General features: G+C 47.4%; 1 long non-coding RNA gene across 2 annotated transcripts in view; it reads right to left on the bottom strand.

The window, feature by feature from the left end:
- The window catches only part of LOC135444694 (uncharacterized), a 33,886-nt gene extending 21,145 nt beyond the window's left edge, over positions 1–12,741 (bottom strand). For both annotated transcript variants that reach the window (XR_010439254.1, XR_010439255.1), the window contains exon 1: positions 12,623–12,741. This is a non-coding gene — a long non-coding RNA (uncharacterized LOC135444694). The remainder of the gene's footprint in view (positions 1–12,622) is intronic.
- Positions 12,742–20,853: the final 8,112 nt, after the last annotated feature.

Below are 20,853 nucleotides of genomic sequence, written 5' to 3'. Positions count from 1 at the left end.
CTCTATATGGTTGGTGTTTGTCCAGCCTTCTATTTCATCAAAATCTCTCTGTCTTTGAGGAACTCAACAGCTCTTCCCTCTTCTTAATAGCTGGGACAACATTTGCCAGCTTCCAGCCTGTGTTGCATGTAGAACCTACGAAGACAGAGGACATGATGAATGTCTTCAGGAAGGCTATTAAGCATGCAGAAGGAAGCTCACTGTGAGATGAAATGAGGTACTGTATATTTAAAAGTGTAAATAATGCCTCTGCTTGTACTTCATATTTCCCACAGATTGGAAACTGCATTCTCAGGAATGTCCAAGCTGATCTGTATCTCTGTAAAAGCTTAGTCTTCATTAACCCAAGGATATGCATCATTTGAAGGAAGACTTTGTGCACTCCAGACACAAACTTCTCCAAAATCACCCCCAGCTGAGGCAAATTGCTCCAAGACTTCACTCTTCTGCTGCAGTACAGGCAGCCACAGTGTTTCAGCTGACATTCTGGCTCTGGGAGAAGGTTCAAGTCTGCCCAGGGTTATAACCAATAAGTGAAATTAGCAGTGGCTTCATCTCAGTTAACCTCAAATTGCCTCTGTCTACACAGACGTGCCTTGAAGCAATTGAACTCAAGCTTTCCCTTGGCACTGGATCAAGCACCATGGATTTGCATTTGAGTTTTAGCTCATACTTCACATAACATTTATGCAGACAACAGGCATATATGAGCACTTACCATCAGCTTCCCTTCCTTCTTCCTATTTCCACAGCAAATTGGCAAGGAGTGTTTCTGACAGGCTTTTAAAGCCCAAATGGTCAAAATAAATAGGTATGGTATTTATAGTCTGAGGCTATAGGAATAAAAATAAGAGCTGTAAAGCTCAGATTCAGCCTACATTAAAGCATGACCTTTAGAGGTCCCTTCTGACCCAAACTATTCTATGATTTTATGCAAGCCCCTCCACACACAGCACAAGATTTTACTGTGCATAGAGATTGTATTTACATGTGACACATGGTTACTACAGGTGAAGAATGCTTTAAAATTTTTCCCTTCAACCCCATCATTCCCAGCATTCTATGGCACAGAGGTCACTGGGACTGCCTCTGTCAGAGATGCAGTTTCACCCACTGAGTCCCACTGCCTTCCTCACTGAGAGACACAGGCAGCTGGAAAAGTCAGTGGTTCTCTGGAGAGCCTGGGAATTTGCTTCATTGCAGCCAGGTTCAGGAGCTGATGATGCAGTTTGTTTATAGCAATGCCAACAACTCTTCATTCTTGCAAAATAAAGCTATGGGTGTATCATGGCCACATCTCTATGGCTGCCCCAAAGCTGGCAGCAATACCTTGCTCAGATGTGCACATGTAAGAAAACAGAGAAAATTACTTGATGCAGAAAAGGACAGAGTTGTGCCCTGTGCTTTCCCAGATCTCCAGGATGTTGTTCAGCACAACACCTTGTGCTTCAGCACACCAAGATCTGCAGAACATCCTTGCTATCACCAGTGATGTGCTACAAAACTTTAGCAAGTGACAAGGCTCCTTGGGATCTGGCTAAAGAAATTCAGACACAGGCCAAAAGTGGAAGGTGGCCCATGTGGAAAACAAGTTCTGCTGAGAGACACCAGCCTTCATTCTCCTCTTTTGGGGATAACACCCACTCAGAAAATTTGAGCAGTCCATAAAAGTGAAGCAAACTGAATGATGGCTGGAGGAGGTGGCAGAAATCTGTCTCAGAGGTGAGCACAGGCTGAGCTACAGCAGATGTCTGCTTAGACACCAGTTAGACAAAATTCTCTTTTGCCTCTTTCTTTACAAAACCACAGTCAGATAAACATCAAGATCTTTTGATGTTCCTGAAATATTGTGGGGTCTTGGCAAAAGACACAGTGAGATGTCTGGGACTTGTTTACCTGGTGCATTCATGTGGTAGTTCAACAGCATTTCTCAGATCAAAAGGAGAGGCTAGGCCTTTTTTATTCTAAGTGCACAAGGTCTGAAACCCCCAGATCCCTTCATTTCTGTTTATTTAGCACTTCCTTTGTGCTGATTTTTCATTTCCATCTGAAAACCTTCACTTTTGGATTCAGGTGCTGTGATGTGAATCAGATGCTGTCAAGGAATAACAATCTGTCCTCTTAAAATGACAATGTATCCCTTGCTTTTAAAACAAGAATCGCTGGCATTGATATACTTCACAGTTACAATATTACTGCCTGCTGATCCCATTCCCCTTCAAACTGTCCCACTTCCCACTGTCCTTCTGGACAAATGAACACTTGCAGATTATAATTCTGTTTTCCTGTCTTTTGATAAATCCTCTCAGAGTCAACCAGGTAGCCACATGTATCATTGCAAGGAATGTTTTCTACCTCTTCTTTCCTTTCAAACCATTATGCCCTGGAAAAATATCTCCATCCATCACTGCTGTTACATTTCAGAGCATCTTTCTCAGTTCTCTCTAGAGGCTGCAGGTTCCCACCAGCTCTTAGCCTGTCCGATGGCTCCACAGCCATAAGAGTGGCAGCTCCTGTTGTTTCAAAGATGCTTTTACAGCAGAGGTAAAACAGGAAGAAGGAAGATGCTCACAGAAACTTCCAGATACTCCTTTCCCTAACAGCTTCCAAGCCCTTAGGATCAAGCAGAGGCATCTGGAAGACACCTGTGCCTCCAAGCCCTTCAGAAACCCTGTGGAACATCTCTGGCTGAGCATTCTCACCACACCATGGGCACTGAGGGGTGAATGGATGCAGTGCTCCTCTAGCAGACATAAAGAACACATTGCACAGCTCCAAATCCTTTTGCCTTGGCCTGTTTATAAGAAAGGATGTCAGTGTCAGGCACTGCTCACTCAGCTGCACTGTTCAGCACAGGGAAGGTGCTGGATCAGAAGCTGCTTCTTTTTCCCCTCCTAAACCCCTGGTACTACCCCTCATGGAAACTTCAGCCCAGACTCTGAGCTGTTACAAATGGCTATAGCACCATCAAAGGTGTTTAAGCTGCTGTAAATCAGGAAGGATCTGGATCCTTTGCCTCTGGTGCATCCCTGCATGTGTCGTGACTTTCTAAGCAATAACTAAGAATAACATTTAGCCTCCCAGCCTGAATGCTGTGCAGAATATCAAAGTAATTCACCAGGAGTGCAACAACACGACTTTCTTCTGTCCTTCACGATCATAAAAATGTCCTCGCCTCCCACATCCAGGGAAACAGTGAAGTCACTTATCCCCTAAATTATACAGAAATCAACAGAAGCAGTGGAGTCCTTGTTTTACCTGATGTTCCACTTGAGAAGGAGCAGCGTGAGAGGCTCTGTCATGGCAACTGCTCGTCCCTTGCAGACGAGCTGTCTCCAGGCCTCTCCGATTACATCTTTGCCGTTATAATTCACATCCTGCACTTATTAGTGATAAGGTCAATGGGAGCAATTACAATGGGAGCTGCTGAAAACTCTGTTGTTGCACATGCTCCCAACGACACTCACTGTGCTACAGAAACCAAAAATAACTTCCTGGTCTCCCAGAGCGGCATGGAAAATATTTCCCTGTATTTTCTAGGTTATGGATAACTTCCCTTCTTTAGGTTTGCAGTGGCTATTTCTCCAGGAGAGCCAAATACAAATCTCCCTTGGGACATGTACCATTTTCCTCTGCCTTCTCCCTGGAGATCTCCATGTCCTCCTTATGAGGGCAAGAAGTCACTCTCCCTTACTTCTCTGACTCCTATTTACATGTACACAGCTTTAGCTCAGTATTTTTCCCTTTTTTCCAGCATCCTCAGAGTTATCCTCTTACTTTAGGGCTTTTAATACTTGTATGAAGGTGTGAGCTCTCAGTGCACACCCATGGCAGAGAGCAGTGACATCGCTTGTGTCCTCTGTTGTTCCTCTAAATGAAACACATGAAACCCCTGAAAGTCCCAGAGGCTCTTTTTGACTTCCCTTGTAAAGAGAAGGAAGTGTTCCAGGAGCTGCATTTCTTCCCTAAGAGAAAACACATCTGCACTGCTGAGACAGCATGACAGCAATGGACCAGGAAAATTACTTCTGCTCAAGAGATCTAAATTTTCTGCTTCTTCCTACCACTTTCCCATTTCTTCCCATGCTGTCTATCACTGCCTTCACCTGGGTCTGTCTGTAAGTGGCAAATGCAGAGACTGCCTCACTGCACTGGCTTAAAAGCTCATGAATTATTTCTGATGGTCTATAAATGTTATTTGTTTTTGACAAACAGTTGTAAATTACAGAACCACAGTGGATATTAGAGGAGACAGGAATGGAATATGAGAATCCAGCTGTGTTGAGAGTGAGAAAGGAGGTGTATCCAGGGACCTTTGTGAAGGTCAGGTCCTGCAGATAAGTCACTGTGCCATAAAAGCCATTAGCACAAATTGTTTTTCTAGGAAGAATCCAATTCCCTTTTCCCCATGTGTTTGAAAATACAACTCACACACACATGGGGTGACCCTAGAACTGCCATTGCAGTGACACCTGAAAACCTTAGAGGCCAGCAAGGCCCTGCTGTACGGTCCTAAGGAGATGAGGTGAATCCTTGATCCAAGCAGGATAAACTGGCAGGGCAGAGAGGGCAGAGCAGGCACAGGCAGTGCTGGCCAGGGGAAGAAGGTATTCAAAGCCCCTTCACTCTAAATTTATTATTGCACTAGTCACAGAGAAAGATTCCTTTGCTGGGACTGATCTGTCTGACTGATTCCAGTCTCCCAAAAAAGCACACGAACTTCTGCAGTTTGAAGTATGCTAAAGGCTGTGACTTTCCCTGATCCAGATGCAAAAACCAGCTTTCTTGACAGCTACAGCTGTGGTAAATGACTTGTCAGAACAAACATCTGTGTCTCATCTAACACATGGGGCAGCACAAAAAGGGATCAAGTTATTCTATAAAGAAACTTTATGGTCAGGCCAAGACAAGGAAGGCTTTAAGCTGGTCTGCACTGTCTGCAGTCTCCAGAACATTATTAAATGTGTGAGGATGTGCAAGGCCTGGAACAGGGATCCCATGGCCGTTCCTGACCTCACATGCTACATCCATTTAAGACACCGAGCATCACCCTGTGTAAGCAGGCAGCTGCTCAGGAGGACAGCCTGGATTATGTAGGAAGGGTTGAATCCCGCAGGAGTAGGGTCTCCTCTGAATGGTAAAATTCCCAGCAACCACTCAGATCCCCTCCAAGCCTATGGCCTCTCACCTTCTTCTTCTTGCTCACCTGAACCCAAGATCCCAAAACTTGGACTCTACTCTCCACCTCCTTGACCCTGTTCTCCGTGATTCCTGGTTCTTTTCAAGAACATCCATCCATCCATCCATCCATCCATCCATCCATCCATCCATCCATCCATCCATCCCATAAACCTCACCAGTCTTCTTTTTCTTTTATGCCTTCTACATCTTCCATGGCCCAAACCTTGGGTGTTTCAGAGCCAGCCAACATAGGGAACAATTTGGTTTGCTCCTGTGTCTTATGGGATCAGATGTGACAGCAGTGAACACAACAGAAAAGCTCTTCACTGGACGAAATACAGGGAGACTGGAGTTCAGATCTGATGACTGGGAACCATTTCAAGTGTTAATCATTCTTTGTTGTTCTTTATCCAAGTTGAAGCTAAATCTTAATCTCCTTAATCCCACTATTTCCATGTGAAAGGTCTGCAGGCAATGTGGGAGATAAACTCATTTATTTCTCTTAGAAATTATGTCAAGGATGGGAAGATCCGCATAGGCAGGAATTTTTAGGTACAGTCCCCCAGGGTGTGAGAGCAGTGTTCTTTTTTCAAACCTGATTAATTCTGCATCAGCTGGGCACATTATAGACACCATTTTCCTGAAGTCTACAGTGTATTCCCTGGGCCACAGCTGCTGCTTCTGCCACTACTTGCTATTTGTGGAGTGATTGCATCTGACAAATAGCAATGGGGAGACATTCAGCAATGACTCAGAGGCAAAGGCAATTTCACATCCAATTTTATATCCAAGGACAGCTCTTCACTGGTTACAGAAATATGAATGGATGAGGCTTACTCCCACTGCAGCACACTCTTGGGATCTTGTCACATCCTAAGCCATGAGTATCCATCACCCCTCAGCATTTCTCTGCTCCAGGCACCGGGGGCAATGGCTGTCAAGCCCTCAGCACATTTCTTGGGTTTCTCCCAGGCTGGTGACGGTGTGCTGGGTTTGGATGTACCTATTTATCCCTGAAGGACCTGCCAGTGATTGATCACTCCAACCTGAACTACCTTTGCAAGTTATCAGGATTTACTAACTGGCTTTTCTTTCTCAGTCTGGTGTCCTGAGATATTGCATGTAGCTGTGTTGGGATCTTGCTGATTTTTTCATCTAGTGGCCATCTTCACCTGCCATTTTTGCAGCCCTCTGCTGTTTGTCCCTTCTGGTGCTCCTACACTAATCTTCATCCAATTTCCATTCTTGTCAGTCCCAGCATTTCTATTATAATTCCCCAACACACACAGAATCCCTTCTCCTGCTGACAGCATAACAACACCTTCAAGATGGGACAAGATGCTGCCACACAGGAATCTGCCCACACAGACCTCATCATCTGAGATATTTCAAACACAGTCCCAAGTTCCTGTGGGAAATACTGCACGATCAACAAATTCAGGCTACTGCTCTTCAAATCCCTTTGCTAGAAACAACTGTAAACTTTTAACCACTTAGTGTAATCAGCCAAGAAACACCCTGAGCCAAGGGTTGCATGCTCACACTGATTTGTCCCTAGGGGAACATTGGCATTGGTGTGACTTTATCCCAGAGAAGGGTAAGACAAGAGTAACCTGCCTTCCTCCCTTTCAGCACCATTCCACAGAGCAGAAGCTCTCTCTGCCCCATCCTGGGGAGGTCTGTAACGTGCTCCATGTCCACCAGTTTCACAGCACATGGCACTGCTGGCCAATTTGTGGACTGGGAGCATGGTTAAAGGCATCCTTATGCTGTAGTGATGAATTATCCATAGGGAACAACCAGCCTGGCAGTACTGAGTGCTCAAGCTCCATCAGGGCACTGAGAATTGAGGCTATTTCCCTTCACATCCAGTCCTTTCTGCAGCACTGTTGAAAGCCCATTCAAGAAACCAAGCAGCAAGCGGCAGATGCCAGTAGTACAGCTTGCAAGCTGCAACATTGTTGAGCTTCAGATACAATCCCAGAGCTGGCATAATCCCCCAACAATTAAAAATTGATCTGCAGTGCTCAATTTCCAAAGCACCCACAGTATGATGACAGAACATCAGTCAGGGTGGGATATGGCCACAGAGGTGACTGTCCTGCACCTGCAGGACCCACCTGAGAGAAGCCTTGTCCCCTCTGTGGGTAAAGCTGCCACTGTTTCCACATCCCTGCTACCCCTGCACAGAGAATCATCGAATCACTGAATCATTGAGGTTGAATATTACATCTAACATCATTTACAGGCATTAACCCAGCACTGCCAAGCCCATCACTAAACCGTGTCCCTAAGTGCCACATCTACACATCTTTTAAATACTTCCAGGTATGATGACTCCATGACTTCCATGGGCAGCCTGTTCTGATGCCTGACCACCCTGATCAGACCACGTTGTTCAAAATGCCATCCAGCCTGGTCTTGAACACTTCCAGGAATGGGGCAGCCACAGCTTCTCTGGGCGACCTGTGCCAGGGCCTTACCACCCTCACAGTAAAAAATTTCTACCTAAGATATAATCTTTCATCTTGAAGCCATTCCCTCTTGTCCTATCACTGCCTTTGCCAAAAGTCCCACTTCAGCTCTCTTGTGGCCCCTTTGAGTACTGGCAGGCTGCTGTGAGGTCACCCTGGAGCCTTCTCAAGGCTGAAAAACCCCAATTCTCTCAGCCTGTCTTCCTATGAGAGGTACTGCACTCCTCTGAGCATCTTCATGGCCTCCTCTGGACTCACCACAACAGGTCCATATATTTCTAATGTTGGGGACACCAGGGATGGATGCAGCACTCCAGGTGGAATCTCACCAGAGCAGAGCACAGGACAGAATCCCCTCCCTCACCTGCTGCCCTCACTGCTTTTGTAGCTGCCTAGGACACAGTTAGATATCTGGGCTGCCAGTGCACACTGACAGCTCATATCCAGCCTCTCATCCACCAGCACCACCACCAAGGCTGCCCTCAATCCATCCTATGCCCAGTTTGTTTGGGAATGCCCCAATGGAAGTGCAGAACTGTGCACTTGGCCTTGTTCAACTTCATGAGTTCTCACAGTAATGGTAATTAACAGTAGATATTAACACGTCATTTTACTTCCATTGTTATTAATATTAATGATAGCAATTGTTATTCCTCTGTCAATTAGAAGAATAGTAGAGTTATTGCAGATATTATATCTGCTGTCATTGACCTCTAACCCTGAAGCACCTCAGAGTGCTCATCATGGGAGAGAACACCCTGTTCCAGGGTCCTCTAAGCCAGCCATGGTGGCCTGAGCCTCAAAGCACAAAGGCTGCTTGGGGAGATGCTGGAGGGAGGTGAAGAAGTGGGGACATGAGACATGTCAGCACCCTGGCATGGTGAAAGGGTGCAAGTCGAGGAGCTGAGAGATCCAGAAGCATTCCCCATCTCCATCACAACCTTCCTGCATGATCTCCAAGGAGGTATTTGAAAAGCCATCAGAGACAGGAGGCAGATGCAGCTTACAGTGCTTAATTGCAGGTGTCTCCTTGTGTGTTAATGCCTGGTCTCACATTACAGCCACCAAGGAGCTCATCAGCACTGTCAGCACAGACTAATTAGCAATTCAACTGAGTGAATGTACAGCTAACCCATTTGCCTAAACATAAGCACCACATGTTATTTGAGATGCTGGAATATATCTCTGACTGAAACCTGCTGAATCTCTTCATAGTGCAGCTCCCCACCAGTTACACAGAGATATTACAGCTTGCTCCTCTACAGCTGAGTGTCCTGACATCCCACTCCCTGTGATAAGAGAAGCACAGAGCTCTGTTCTCAGCTGAGAGACATCAGTTACATTAGTAACAACACAAGAGTTTTGCTTTGTGGCAATGCCACCATGTCAGCACCTGATTAACTCTGTTTTGGGCTTCTATATGAATCTCATGTCTGCATGAAAATCTCAAGATCAGCCAAACACTACATCTATATTTTGAATATCTTTACATATTTCAGCCCATCCTGGAAGCTCATAACATCTGTGAATGAGAAGACAAGCCCAGCTACATATGCTGACCACATCATTAACAGTGATTCACTGTTCCAGTCAGGAACATTGCAGAAACCAGCATTGGTCCTGCTGGCCACCCTCTGCTCCCCAGGAGCAACACATGGCAAACGAAATTCCTTGTCCTTCCCCCAGGTGTGCCACAGCTTGTACCAGCTGTGTACCTTCCCATGTCCATTCCAACCTGAATTATCCTGTGATCACAGACTCCTGCAACAAAGTATGGATGCAGGATGTGAATGTTGCGCCCACCAGTGTGGCATCATGTCAGGAAGGGTTCTTTAAGGGGTAGTTTTCTTGTTGATTCTGGAATAACATCAGTTGTGCCATTTGTCCTTCTCTCATATCTCCTCTGTGCCAGGAGGCCTGGGGGGCTCTGCCTTGACAGCAGACCCAGGTTACCCTGGACAGACCTGGCTGTGGAAAGCCTGCCAAGGCAGCGTGGCTGGGGCACCCCTCTGCCTCCATCCAGCTCTGAGCAACAGCACAGCGGGCCCAGAGCGTTGGTTTTGGCCCTCCTCCAGCGGGTCACTGACCTTCCTGCTTCTGAGCAGGGGTTTTGGCAACAAGACTCATGATCAGTATTTATTTGTGAGTCAGACAGATAAATAGCAGTTAAGCCATGTCCAGAGAAGAGCAACAGAGCTGAGGAAGGGTGTGGAGCATAAGTCTGGTGAGGAAAAGCTGAGGGAGCTGGGGGGGCTCAGTCTGGAGAAAAGGAGCTTCAGGGATGATCTTCTAGGTCTCTACAACTCACTGAAAGGGGGATGTGGCCTGGTGGGAGTGGGTCTCTTGTCCCAAGTAACATGTGGCAGGACAAGAGGAAATGACCTCAAGATGCACCAGGGCAGATTTCAGTTGGATATTATGCAAAATTTCCCCATGGAAGCAGTAGTCAGGCATTGGAACAGGCCACTAAGGGAAGTGGTGGATTCACCATCCCTGAAGGGATTCAAAGAAGGTGTAGATGTGGCACTTGGGGAAGTGATTTAGTGGTGGAGTTGGCAGTGCTGAGTGAATGGTTGGACTCAGTGATTTTAGAGATATTTTCCTACCTGACTCTGTGGATTCTATCTCAGCTGCCTTTCCTTACATCCTTCTTTATGCTGGTGACTTGAAGCCTAGGGCTATGGCTGCACAGCCAACCTGGATCCCCATCCCAGGAACTAACACTGGTGATGGTTGTTGGATGCAGTTTGTGATTTCCTCCTCCTGGCCCAGGGCCATGGGAAGGACTCTTTGTTACTCAGCACCCTGTTTAATCATTTACAGCAGGGCAAAGGTGGGACAGGCACGGTGTCCCCGTGCTCTCAGTGCCTGGGGAGGTGTCACACTGGAGGGCATCCCAGCCTGCCCATCCTGCTCCTGCAACCCCACACCAGGCTGACCCAGGGACTCCTCCCCTGCTGTGGCACAGCTCTCTGGGAAGGCTGAGTTATTTCAAAGGGGTTTCAAAACACTGTTTACTCCACATCCAGCCACAGATCTCCCAGGTAATGCCATTCTTTTGCTTCACACTATGTGCCTACTTGACCCACACCCAGTTCTTTGCCCTCCCCACCCTAGAAGAAATTAACTCCTTCCCACCCACGGCAAGATTCCCTTTCACCTGTAGGGAACCCTGGCCATTCCTGGTGACACAATCTCTGTCCACAATGCTGACATTCTCTCTGAGCCCCAAAATGTGCCAGTGGGCATCCCAGTACCTCCCTTGGGGTCAGGAGCATCTCTGCAGTTCCCTTCCCCACTGCCATGCGTTGGGGATATTCACATTCCTGGGTGAGAGCCTTGCTCAAGGATCTCTGTGTGTGTCAATCCCTGAATCCTCCACTCACAGCCCCAGAGCCCCAGGTACTGAAAACACTGTGGGAACAAGAACATTGGTAAGACATAAACAAGCAGACTGTAAGAAGCCTGTGTGTCACTGATGGGAGGGCCTTGTTTCCAGAGAAACTGGGTGGATCTGCAAACCACTGAGAGCAGGATTGGGAAGGACATGAGGAGCTGATCTTGTCCTTCCCTCTGCCCCAAGGCAAGATCAAACATACCTGAGCCAGTCCTGAGAGCTCTTAGTTTAACCTGCCTTTGGAACATGCAGGCCCACAACATTTATTGCCTCCAGCTCTGACAAGTTCCTGCCTCAGTTTCCCTATCTGTAAAAAGGAGGAATGGTCAGAACTAGTGGATCCATTGCTGTGTTACTGGAGAGGAAAGAAGTGGGGAGAGAAACTTTTGGCTGGTGACTGATGATTCACAAACATCTGGTGAAAAGCAGTAAATAAGCCTGGACTATTGTGTACCTATGGGCAGGAACTGTGACCAGATTTCCAGAGGATAACAGGTATCTCCTTTTAACTTGTAGTAAGCCTTGTTTTTTTAAAATTTTTTTGGGCGTGGAGAAGTGTGGGAATCACAGAGCTGGACTTCCTAAGAAAGGTCAACATTTGCTAGATTAGGCCAGATTCAACTGCAGTCAGCAGAGTGGCAAGAGGATCATTATTTGTGTCCAGCACTGCAGGTACCTGACACTTGTGTGAGCAGATGATTCCAAGTACACCCAAAAGGGTGTTTTTTAAAGGGCAGCATTTTTATGGCATTTACCTCAAGATTTGAACTCTACTGCCTTGAAAGACGTCTTGAGCCTCCAAAATTGGTTATTGTGGGTCCAGGTCTCTGGTCAAGAAGAGTCTAAAGACAGGAGATGACAAAGGCTCCAGCATAGGCTGTGGGTATCAAAGTAATTTGGATGCTGGGGCTCATGCAGAGACACAAGCCTATTTCAGCTGTCTGAAACCATGGATGGGCAGCACCTCTGCTGGAAAACATGAACAAAAGGAGGCTGAAAACCAGGCTTTTAACTACAGATGCTTTCCTGCACTATAAGCCCATATGATGCATTGCAACAGCATTACAACATATATCCCAGAAACCTCCAATATGACAAAGGAGCAGGAAGAAAAAAATTAAGCCAAAAAGGGTTTTTTTCTCAAATTTGAACAATAGTTTTGGCACATGCCAGAGAAAACAGCTGAAGTTGATTTGGTGTCCTATATCTTATTATGTTCCTAATTTAGCTCTCAAGTCACTGCTTCAGCCAGTGACTTGATACACTAAACCTGTGTCATTAAATCATCTCACAGGTCTCTGGGGAACAGATAAGATTCAGGATGGCCTCTCAGCATTACTGTGCAATTTAGGTCTCTGTAATTCCCTTTAGCCAAGAAATATGATGAAAATGTATCTAGGAGACCAGTAATCAGCCATACAGCTTCTATTCTTGACAAATGCACAAGCCCAGCTTTCCACTGATAGTAACTGCTGAGAACCAGGACCTCATGATTTATCCAAGGCTCTTAAGAGCTTGATATCTGCTGTTCTACCAGCAAGGAAATGCAAAGTTTAAATATAAAACCTACCTTGAAAAGTTCTGTGCAATCCAATCAGCCTGTATATTTCTTGCAGATGATAGCACACTGATCCTGGAGTAATCCAATGTTTCATAAATGTCTCAGAAGATTAAGGCATCATTTTCTGCCCAAATGACAGAGGAGATTCACATGTCTGCAAAGTAAACACTGGCAACACTCTTGCATAAGAGCCAGCAATATTGTTAAAATTCTCCTTTGTGCTTCCTTACAAGGGCAATTACATAACCAGAAGCCTTCCATCTATCAAAATAAATCCTTTTCATTAAACAAGATGCTGTAGTGTAAATGCACAAACACACATCCATGGGAAGGAAGGGAAGGTGGCTGCATTGAATTGCATGACTGACCTGGAAAGAGGATTTTAACCCTGCAGTGACTCACCCCTGCTGGCTATTCTCTTTGGTTGATTTCTAGCTTTGACTCATGAATCATAGACCCCAACACTGTGCTTACAATCACACGTCCCATTCTTTTTAACAGACAAGGGTTGTGCCTGCAAAGGAGAATGGGTCTGGCTGACAGACCTGCAGGTGCAGAACTGCCAAAGAAACCTCACTAGCTGCTTGCCAAAAAGGATCCTGCTCAGCCAAGCTCCCTTAGGGACTTGTAGTTCTGCTGCTCCCTCTGCCAGAGGCTCTCTTAGTTCCCAGTTTATCCTAAACTGCAATGAGATCTGCAAGTCACAACAATTTCTGTCTGAATCCTAAGGTGACAGCAGACAGGAGCAGGTGTCTGCACGTGGCCTTTCATCCAGATTCCACAGCATCCATGAAGAGACACTCCCAGGATGAGATGTCCTAGTCAAGCCTGTTTCCTTCTGACTATGGAGGGTGAATTTGTCACAATCTGCAGCACCTCTGCATCAGTTCTACAAACAGATACAGCAATGGGCAGCTTTGTCACCACCTCCTCTGGTACTACACGTAGCAGCTGGCCCAGGAAAAATCACATCAAGGGCCATATATGTGTCATGACTAACCATGTCCAGTTATAGAACCAGCAAATGTGCCAACTAACCTGGAATAAAAGATCCCTGCTGTCTGCTCCCCAACAAGAGACCTGGGAGATCCTGGGCTTGCTCCCTCACAGGAAAGCTGTGGGATCTCTTGCCCTCACTGGGGCTTCCCCTTGAGCTGGCAGCTCAGATTAGGATGGATATATTCTCCTCAAGGGAGAGAAGGCCAGGTTGTGCAGGGGCTCTGAGGATGCCCCTCAGGAACTGAGATGAGCCTCATGTCTCTTCTTCTTATTGCCATCCATGGTGCAGCTACAAGGGGAAAATTAGGGACAGAAAGGACTGGATTTAATACACATTATCTGCTCTGAGTCAGCTGAGGAGGGATGTAATTCACTGAAGTGCCTTCCCTCAGAGGCAGAAACTTTCCCGACTACTGATAATGAAATAGCAGGAAACTCTATTTTCCTGTTCAGACCTGGCAAGCACACAGCACAGAGGGAAGATTTTTGACAGAGGTCCTCTCAGAGAGCAGATAGGAACATGATAATTGGATGAAGGCAAATGGGAAGCAAGGAGAAGGAGGCCATGATGGCAAGGTCAGAATCTGCAAGACAGGAGTCTTCCTTCCCTGGAAAGGAAGGGAAACAAGCACAAGGAAAAAGAGATTAAACAAGGAATTAACTGGGACAGGGAGCTAGGGGCAGGACATGGGTGTCCCCAGAGAGTCCCCACCAGCAGCAGATACACAACAGACATACAACACAGCTGTGATCTGCTGGTGTGTCTGGGCCTCCTAAAGGCTTTTCCCTACAGAGCAAAAACAGGAAACCAGACAAGTTTATTTCTGAAAAGATCCCACCTCATATTTAGGCTCATCCACTTGTGATCTAAAAGTCCCACATTATCTTTCACTGCCATTTCTCTGGCTTCAATTCAGGCCCCTTGGGTTTCAAGTCTAAAACAATGAAGTGTCATAAACTACAGAATGGTTCAGTTGAAAAGGAAAATGAATCTCGGCTTTTGAGGCTGCAGATGGATCTCATGAGTGGCAAAAGGAGTTGATTTAATGAGCACAGAGATCAAGGCTGGAGGATACTGCTGTGGTTCTCCCTCCCATTACCAGCAAGACCCAGGCCACAAAGCCACCCTCCTGCAGTGACAATTTTTATGGTCTCTCAGCTCAAGTCCAGGTCCCAAATTGGAAAACTACAAGGGCAACAAGGTAAGGGAGAGGAACTCACAAACCCCTGCAAATCATTCACTGCAATGAACAAGCTCTCCTTGGAGAAGTGGATCAACGAAACTTGCTTTAAAGAGATTGAAAGGGTTTTTACAGAGAGATTTTGGGGGTTTTTAGAAACTTCTGCTCTGGGATTATATGTAGTGTCCTCATAGCATTGTATTTCCATTAGTGGAGGCACTGAAAGAGACTTTTCCTTTATCCAGCAATTAATATTTGCAAAAGTGATGGGAATTTTGATATCTACCATCATTGGCACTTCACTAGACTTGGCTGAAATGGGAAAGGATTCAAAGGTATGGAAGATGAAGCGGGAAAGGCACATCAAGAGAAAGCAAGGCAGTATTAGCTTCCTATCTCAAATATATCAGAAATCAACATCCTTAGCTACTTATTGCAGGAACTGGCCCCTGAAAGGTATGAAAAGATGGCTCAGTAATTTCAGAGGTTCAGGATGATTTTGCCACTTCCCATTAGCATTTTCAGGAAAAGCTGGGCAGCCAGTGGGAGGAGGAGAGCAAACACAAGGCAGATTGTCTGAGTAACTTTCACATACGTTCACGCAGGCGGCTGTGCACTGAATGCTCCCATTGAAAGCGTTTCAAAGCCAGGCACGAGATTGGTCGTAGGAAAAAAAGTTTTTGTTGGAAAGTATTAGCACTGGAACTAAATACTTGTTGTGCTCTGCTCGTGGCAAGGTTGCAGCTTATCTCCCCAGCAGCAAGAAAGTAACACAAGCCCTCCAGCAAAACAGCAAACAGCAGCAGGATTAATTAATAACACCCAAAAAGGAGACAGTGCAGGAACAAGCTTTTACTACTGCACTCAGAGGCCAGACCTGCTCTAGGAAGCCACTTTCAAGCATTTGAGGATGAGACAAACAAAGACTTATAAGATCAATTAATCTTTGCAAAAAAACCCCCTGTGATAGGGATGGGTCCAGGCAAGGTCACACACAGGTTGTGTTGAGAACCAGGGCCACCATTCCTCCTCTGAGTCCCAGCAAGGTAAACACAATGCTTGGGACAGTAGAAATGTCACAGCCTGCACCAGGCAGAAGAAAAAAATACAAGGAAAATTGCTGATACTGCAGCTGAGGGGATTGAAAAGCTGAACTGACTTAGAGCAGGTCACTTCCACAGTGCTTGGAACTGCCTTCAAATTATCCGGTCAAATGAGCGTTAGATAAGCAGAGTCCTTCTGGGCCTGCAGGGGAATTCAGACAAGAGGGTTATTCAGCAGCTGGGTGATGACTAAAACTTTCTGAGGCAGGTGGGGGATAAATCCCTTCTGTGACCAGAGACTCAGCTGGTGCTGGAGGGCAGGCTGGGAGGGTGCCCAAGGGAACCCGGGTGGCTGAGCTGGGGCAAGGTCAGGGTCCTTGTCTGTGTCTGTCCTGCCCCGGTTACCACATCCCTGAGCTCTTTGAGGAACTTTACTTCAAGAAGGGATTTTTTTTTTCTCAGATTTGTATTTCTGTCAGGTTTCCTCAGTTGCCAGGAAATCTCCTTATGCAATTGCTGTGCACGACTGTAACTCCGCTCCTGACCAACAGTTGCTTACCTCACCAACGCAGGGCTCTCAGAAGTCCAAAGAAAGGTTTTTTCAACACGTGGTGGGCAAATGGTGAATGAGGAGAGCAAGGTGTTTGGGATCAAAGCATGTTTAAGCAAAGCATGGGATCACAGTCTCTCTGTCCCCTCCATAGCACCAGAGGTGAGGACAAATCCCTGTAGAAAAGCCAGAGGATGCCCACCCTCAGACACACCTCAGGTTGTAGAGATGGACAGGAGATGGAGAGTGTTCTCATCTGGTGGGGACCACTCTGCCTGCCTGCAGCCAGGGCTGGGACTGCTTTGGGACCCTGGTGAGCACTCTGGGGCTTTGTGCAGAGGAGGGACCTGGAGAGAACCATATCTGCAGTCTGGCACAGGGATATCCTTGGAGATAGCCTGGCTGGAGACGGAGAGGGCTGAGAGATTGGAGTCTGGCTGCTGCCAGTGTGTCACTGCAGAGCTGGGCAAGCTGCCTGTTCCCTAATGCCTCCATTCCTGGCAGAAACTGGGATACAGCTCTGTCCCCACTCTGGGCTCTGAAATCAGCTGAAGGAGGCAGGGGTTGTGCAGGCCTGTCCCTGTGAGCCTTGTGAAAGGAAAGGGCACAATTTCTCTGCAGCCAGCAGGGTCACATACACAGCTGATAATTCAAAGTATATCAGTAAGGTCAATGAAGGGCACTGAAATTATTGCTCCCCCGTCTCTTTCCTCTCCTCTTGTCTAAACAAAGATCTTCTCTTTTGTATGCTATCTGATGAGAATGGAATAATTTTGGTCAGAAAGGTCCTCTGGGTGTCTCCAGTCCAGTCTCCTGCTCTGAGAAGGGTCATCTTCAAACTTTGGTCAGGATCTTACCCAGGTGACTTGTGGTTATTTCCAGGTGTGGAGATAGCACAGTGTCCTGTGTACCTGACCACTCTCCAAGTGGAAAAGGTTTCCTTTGCCATGCAGGGCTCCATAACAGAAATGTTCAGCCTGGAGGGAAGGTGGATGTTCAGTGTGGATGCACCAGAAAGAACAAATGGCAGGGAAGGGCTGCACAAGCAGCACATTCTGGTGGCACCTGGCAGAACAGGCCAGCAAGATCCCAGCACATCTCCATACACCACCTCAGGACACTCAGGAAAGGACACAAAGGCCAGTGAGTAGATCCTGGTGACTTTCAGACATGGGACAGGATGGAGAGGTTCAGCTGGTGACATCCCTTGTCCTCCATGGCTTTGCAGAGGGCCCTGGGCAGATGACTTGGCCTTGAGTGTTTGGTGCCAGACTGGTGGGTACACACAGCTGCTGTGGGCATGGAAGTCTGAATGCTGTAAGTGAAAACTTTTATTTTGATTTGGGTTTAAAATGTAATCAACTCCCAACAAATTCCTCCTGTTATTTGTCAAATATCTGCGTAAGCAGCAAGAAAAAGCTCCTGCACCTTTGGCAGCAAATCTTTAAGTATTTGCTGATAACTAACTTTCTCCACTCCATTTCATGTGTCTCCTCTGCTCTGCCTGATAAATTGGCTCCCACATCTCCATCTCTGCTGAGCAAAAACTGATTAGGAGCAAACATAAGAGAAACAAACAATAGAAGGTTCCTGCCAGTTTGGAGATGAAAGGGTGCTTTTAAATCATTAAGAAAATAATTGAGGGGAGTTTTCTTCCTCCAAAGCAGGAGCCTAGATCAGCTTTTAATTATTTCCTCACCCCTACAGCCCCCTTGGGAAGTTATTTCTCCAGCTGGTTGAGCTCATTGAGGCCCAGAAGCAAGAGCAGGAGCTGCAAGACAGGATGTCTGGGCTCCCCTCTGGTTCTGTCCCTGACCTGCTGTGGGGAAACAGCTCAGCCCTGCTCCTGATGGGCTGAGCCTGCCCGAGGGGTGGGTTTGTGCAGCATTTGTCATTTGCCACTGCAGCTGTGGTTTCACTGCCTGACCACTATGGTGCTGTACTGCTTCCCTGTCTTCTGCGAGTGTCAGGAAGATCAGCTGGTGTTTGCTCAGCACTGGACAGATGCAAGGAGAGGGGGGAGGTTCTCTGCCAGCTCTTCCTTCTCACTGAGCACATGCAATTCTCTCTGTTTTCAAGGCCTGCCAGGATCCCTGTGCTTGCCTTTGCCTCCTGCCTTCCTGTGGCCCTTGCAGACCAAGGTCCCAGAGCAGAGCATCTCTACCCAGCATGACAGGAGCCTTGCATGGGAAAAATCAAGGCTCTTAAAAGGCTTTTATTCTCTTTCACATCTTATTTTTGTGTCATCATAGAATGGTTTAGGTAGGAAGAGACCTTCACCATCATCTTGCTCTAAGTCCTCTGCCATAGGCAGGGACACTTTCCACTAGACCAGGTTGCTCAGGGCTCCATCCAGCCTGGCCTTGAACACCTCCAGGGATGGGGAAGTCACAGCTTTGCTGGGCAACCTCTGCTAGTGCCTCACAGCCTCACAGTAAAGAATTTTTTCCTAACATCTCATCTAAATCTGCCCTCTGTCAGTTTGAAGACATTGCCCCTTGTCCTATCACTTGAGGACCCTTGTCAGAACTCCCTCTGCAGCTCTCCTGTAGCCCTTTTAGGTCCTGGCAGGGCCTCCAAGGTTTCCTCAGAGCCCCAGTTTGTCTTTTCCAGGTGGAACAACCCCAGAGGTTCTCCATCCCTCAGAGCATGGCCAAAACTCCACTCTAGACAAGCTAAGAAACATCTACAAAGCTGACTTGGCCATCAGTTCTGGGGTATAAAATGTTCCCCTGCCAGTTCTTCCCTCTGTGCTTTCCTCAGCTCTCCATGCTAATGCACAATTTCCTTTGTCTGAGGGAACAGCAGCACAATTCCCTTTGTCTGAGACACTGTCAGGAGGAACTGAAAGTGGTGACACAGCCCCACAGGTGACACACACCCCAGTGCCACCACACCAGGGTGCAGAGCAGCCTGGCTGCCTGGCTCTGAGCACACTCTGCAATGCAGGTGCCTTTCTCCCAAGGCTGACCAGCCAAGAGCTGCACCAGCTCAACAGCACAAAGCCAAGGCACAACCTGCCTCTGGCAGGGACATCCCATTTGTCTCATCTGTGGTCCTGCTGGCTTGTCATCCCCATGCTGAGCACTGCCTGCAGTCATTGGGCATCTCCTGATGCCTGCAGGTCTGGTCTGACCTGGCAGAGTCTGCACCAGGGCTGCTGTGTCCCACAGATCACTTCTGCTGTGGGCACAGGTCAGGGTGTGGGAAGGACAGACAGACCATGTGCAGCCAGGCTGGTCAATCCCACAGCCCCTGGGGTATATCAGGAGCTCTGGTTTTGGGGCCATGGCCCATTCTTGGCAGACCTTCCCCTCCCAGCACCTCCTGATCTCCCCAGCTGATGCCCTTCCATGTTTCCTTTTCTCCACCCTTTCTCCAGCCCCAGAACTGAAGTGAGCACATGTGCTCTGCTCTACTCCACTCTGCAGAGAGCTGTGGCCATTTCTCCAAGCCAGCAGTGCCATGGGGACAAACCCTGTGCTTTTAATGAGCCCCATGGGGAGTAACCATGGAGAGTGCAGAAAAACAGCAGCGAAGCAGCACCACAGCCCTGCACAACTGAACTACTGTTTGAGGAATGAAGAAATCCCATTTTCTGTGACCCTGCATTTGCCCTGCTCCACTCCCTCTTTGCTGCCTGAAGCTTAGACACTGCCATGATTCATCCCCAGCAATAAGAGGCAGGTTAGCTCTGAGTTCCTTCCGATCCCTCACACAGCCTGATGCCTGCAAAATCCCACATTGCCACCAGCTGAACCAGCTGCTGCTGAGTGCTGAGCCAGGCTCTGAGGCTCCTCTGTGTTGCAGATCAGCAGGGCTGTGGGGCAGGGATACAAAACCAGCAGCATTGCTTCAGAAGAGCAACACATATCTGGCTGCAGTGGGGAAAAGGGGATGAATAACTGGACTTGCTTCCAGCTAAAGGCTGACTTCACTGAAGAGCATTTGATTTCATGCCAACCCCAGAGACAGCAGATCTGGAGGGGGAAAAAAGCAATCCAACAGCAAAAGTTCAAAGTGAAGCATTCCTGTACTTGGAGGGAGGTTTCATGAGGCCTTGACTCACAGGATTTTTTTAAACCTTAACCTTAGCATAACCAAAAGGAGGGCAGGAATCTCAGCAGTTGAGGGGACCTTCATGTGGCCAAACAATTCTGAAAGCTTTCTGTCAAGGAGGATTCTCAGGTCACCAAGCCATGAGCAATCTCTTCCCACGCTGGAGCCTCTGCTGGGGCAAGGCTTCTGCTGCTGCCATACTTCCCAGCTTCAACAGAGGACAGCAGTCTGAGGCATCAAGGAGAATTTATGCATCCATCTCCTTGCCATCCACCTTCTGGTCATGCTTCTGATTAAGCATTGTCTCCTTAAAGCCCAGGTTTCTCTCACTAAGCACCTCTCTGGTGCTCTGCTCTTCATGTGCACATCCCAGTGCCAAGGGAGCAGCTTGGGAAGGGGGGCAGCAAA

This window comes from Zonotrichia leucophrys, chromosome 2, assembly GCF_028769735.1.
Source record: "Zonotrichia leucophrys gambelii isolate GWCS_2022_RI chromosome 2, RI_Zleu_2.0, whole genome shotgun sequence".
Taxonomy (NCBI): Eukaryota; Metazoa; Chordata; class Aves; order Passeriformes; family Passerellidae; genus Zonotrichia; species Zonotrichia leucophrys.
This window is presented reverse-complemented; position numbering and strand designations above follow the sequence as displayed.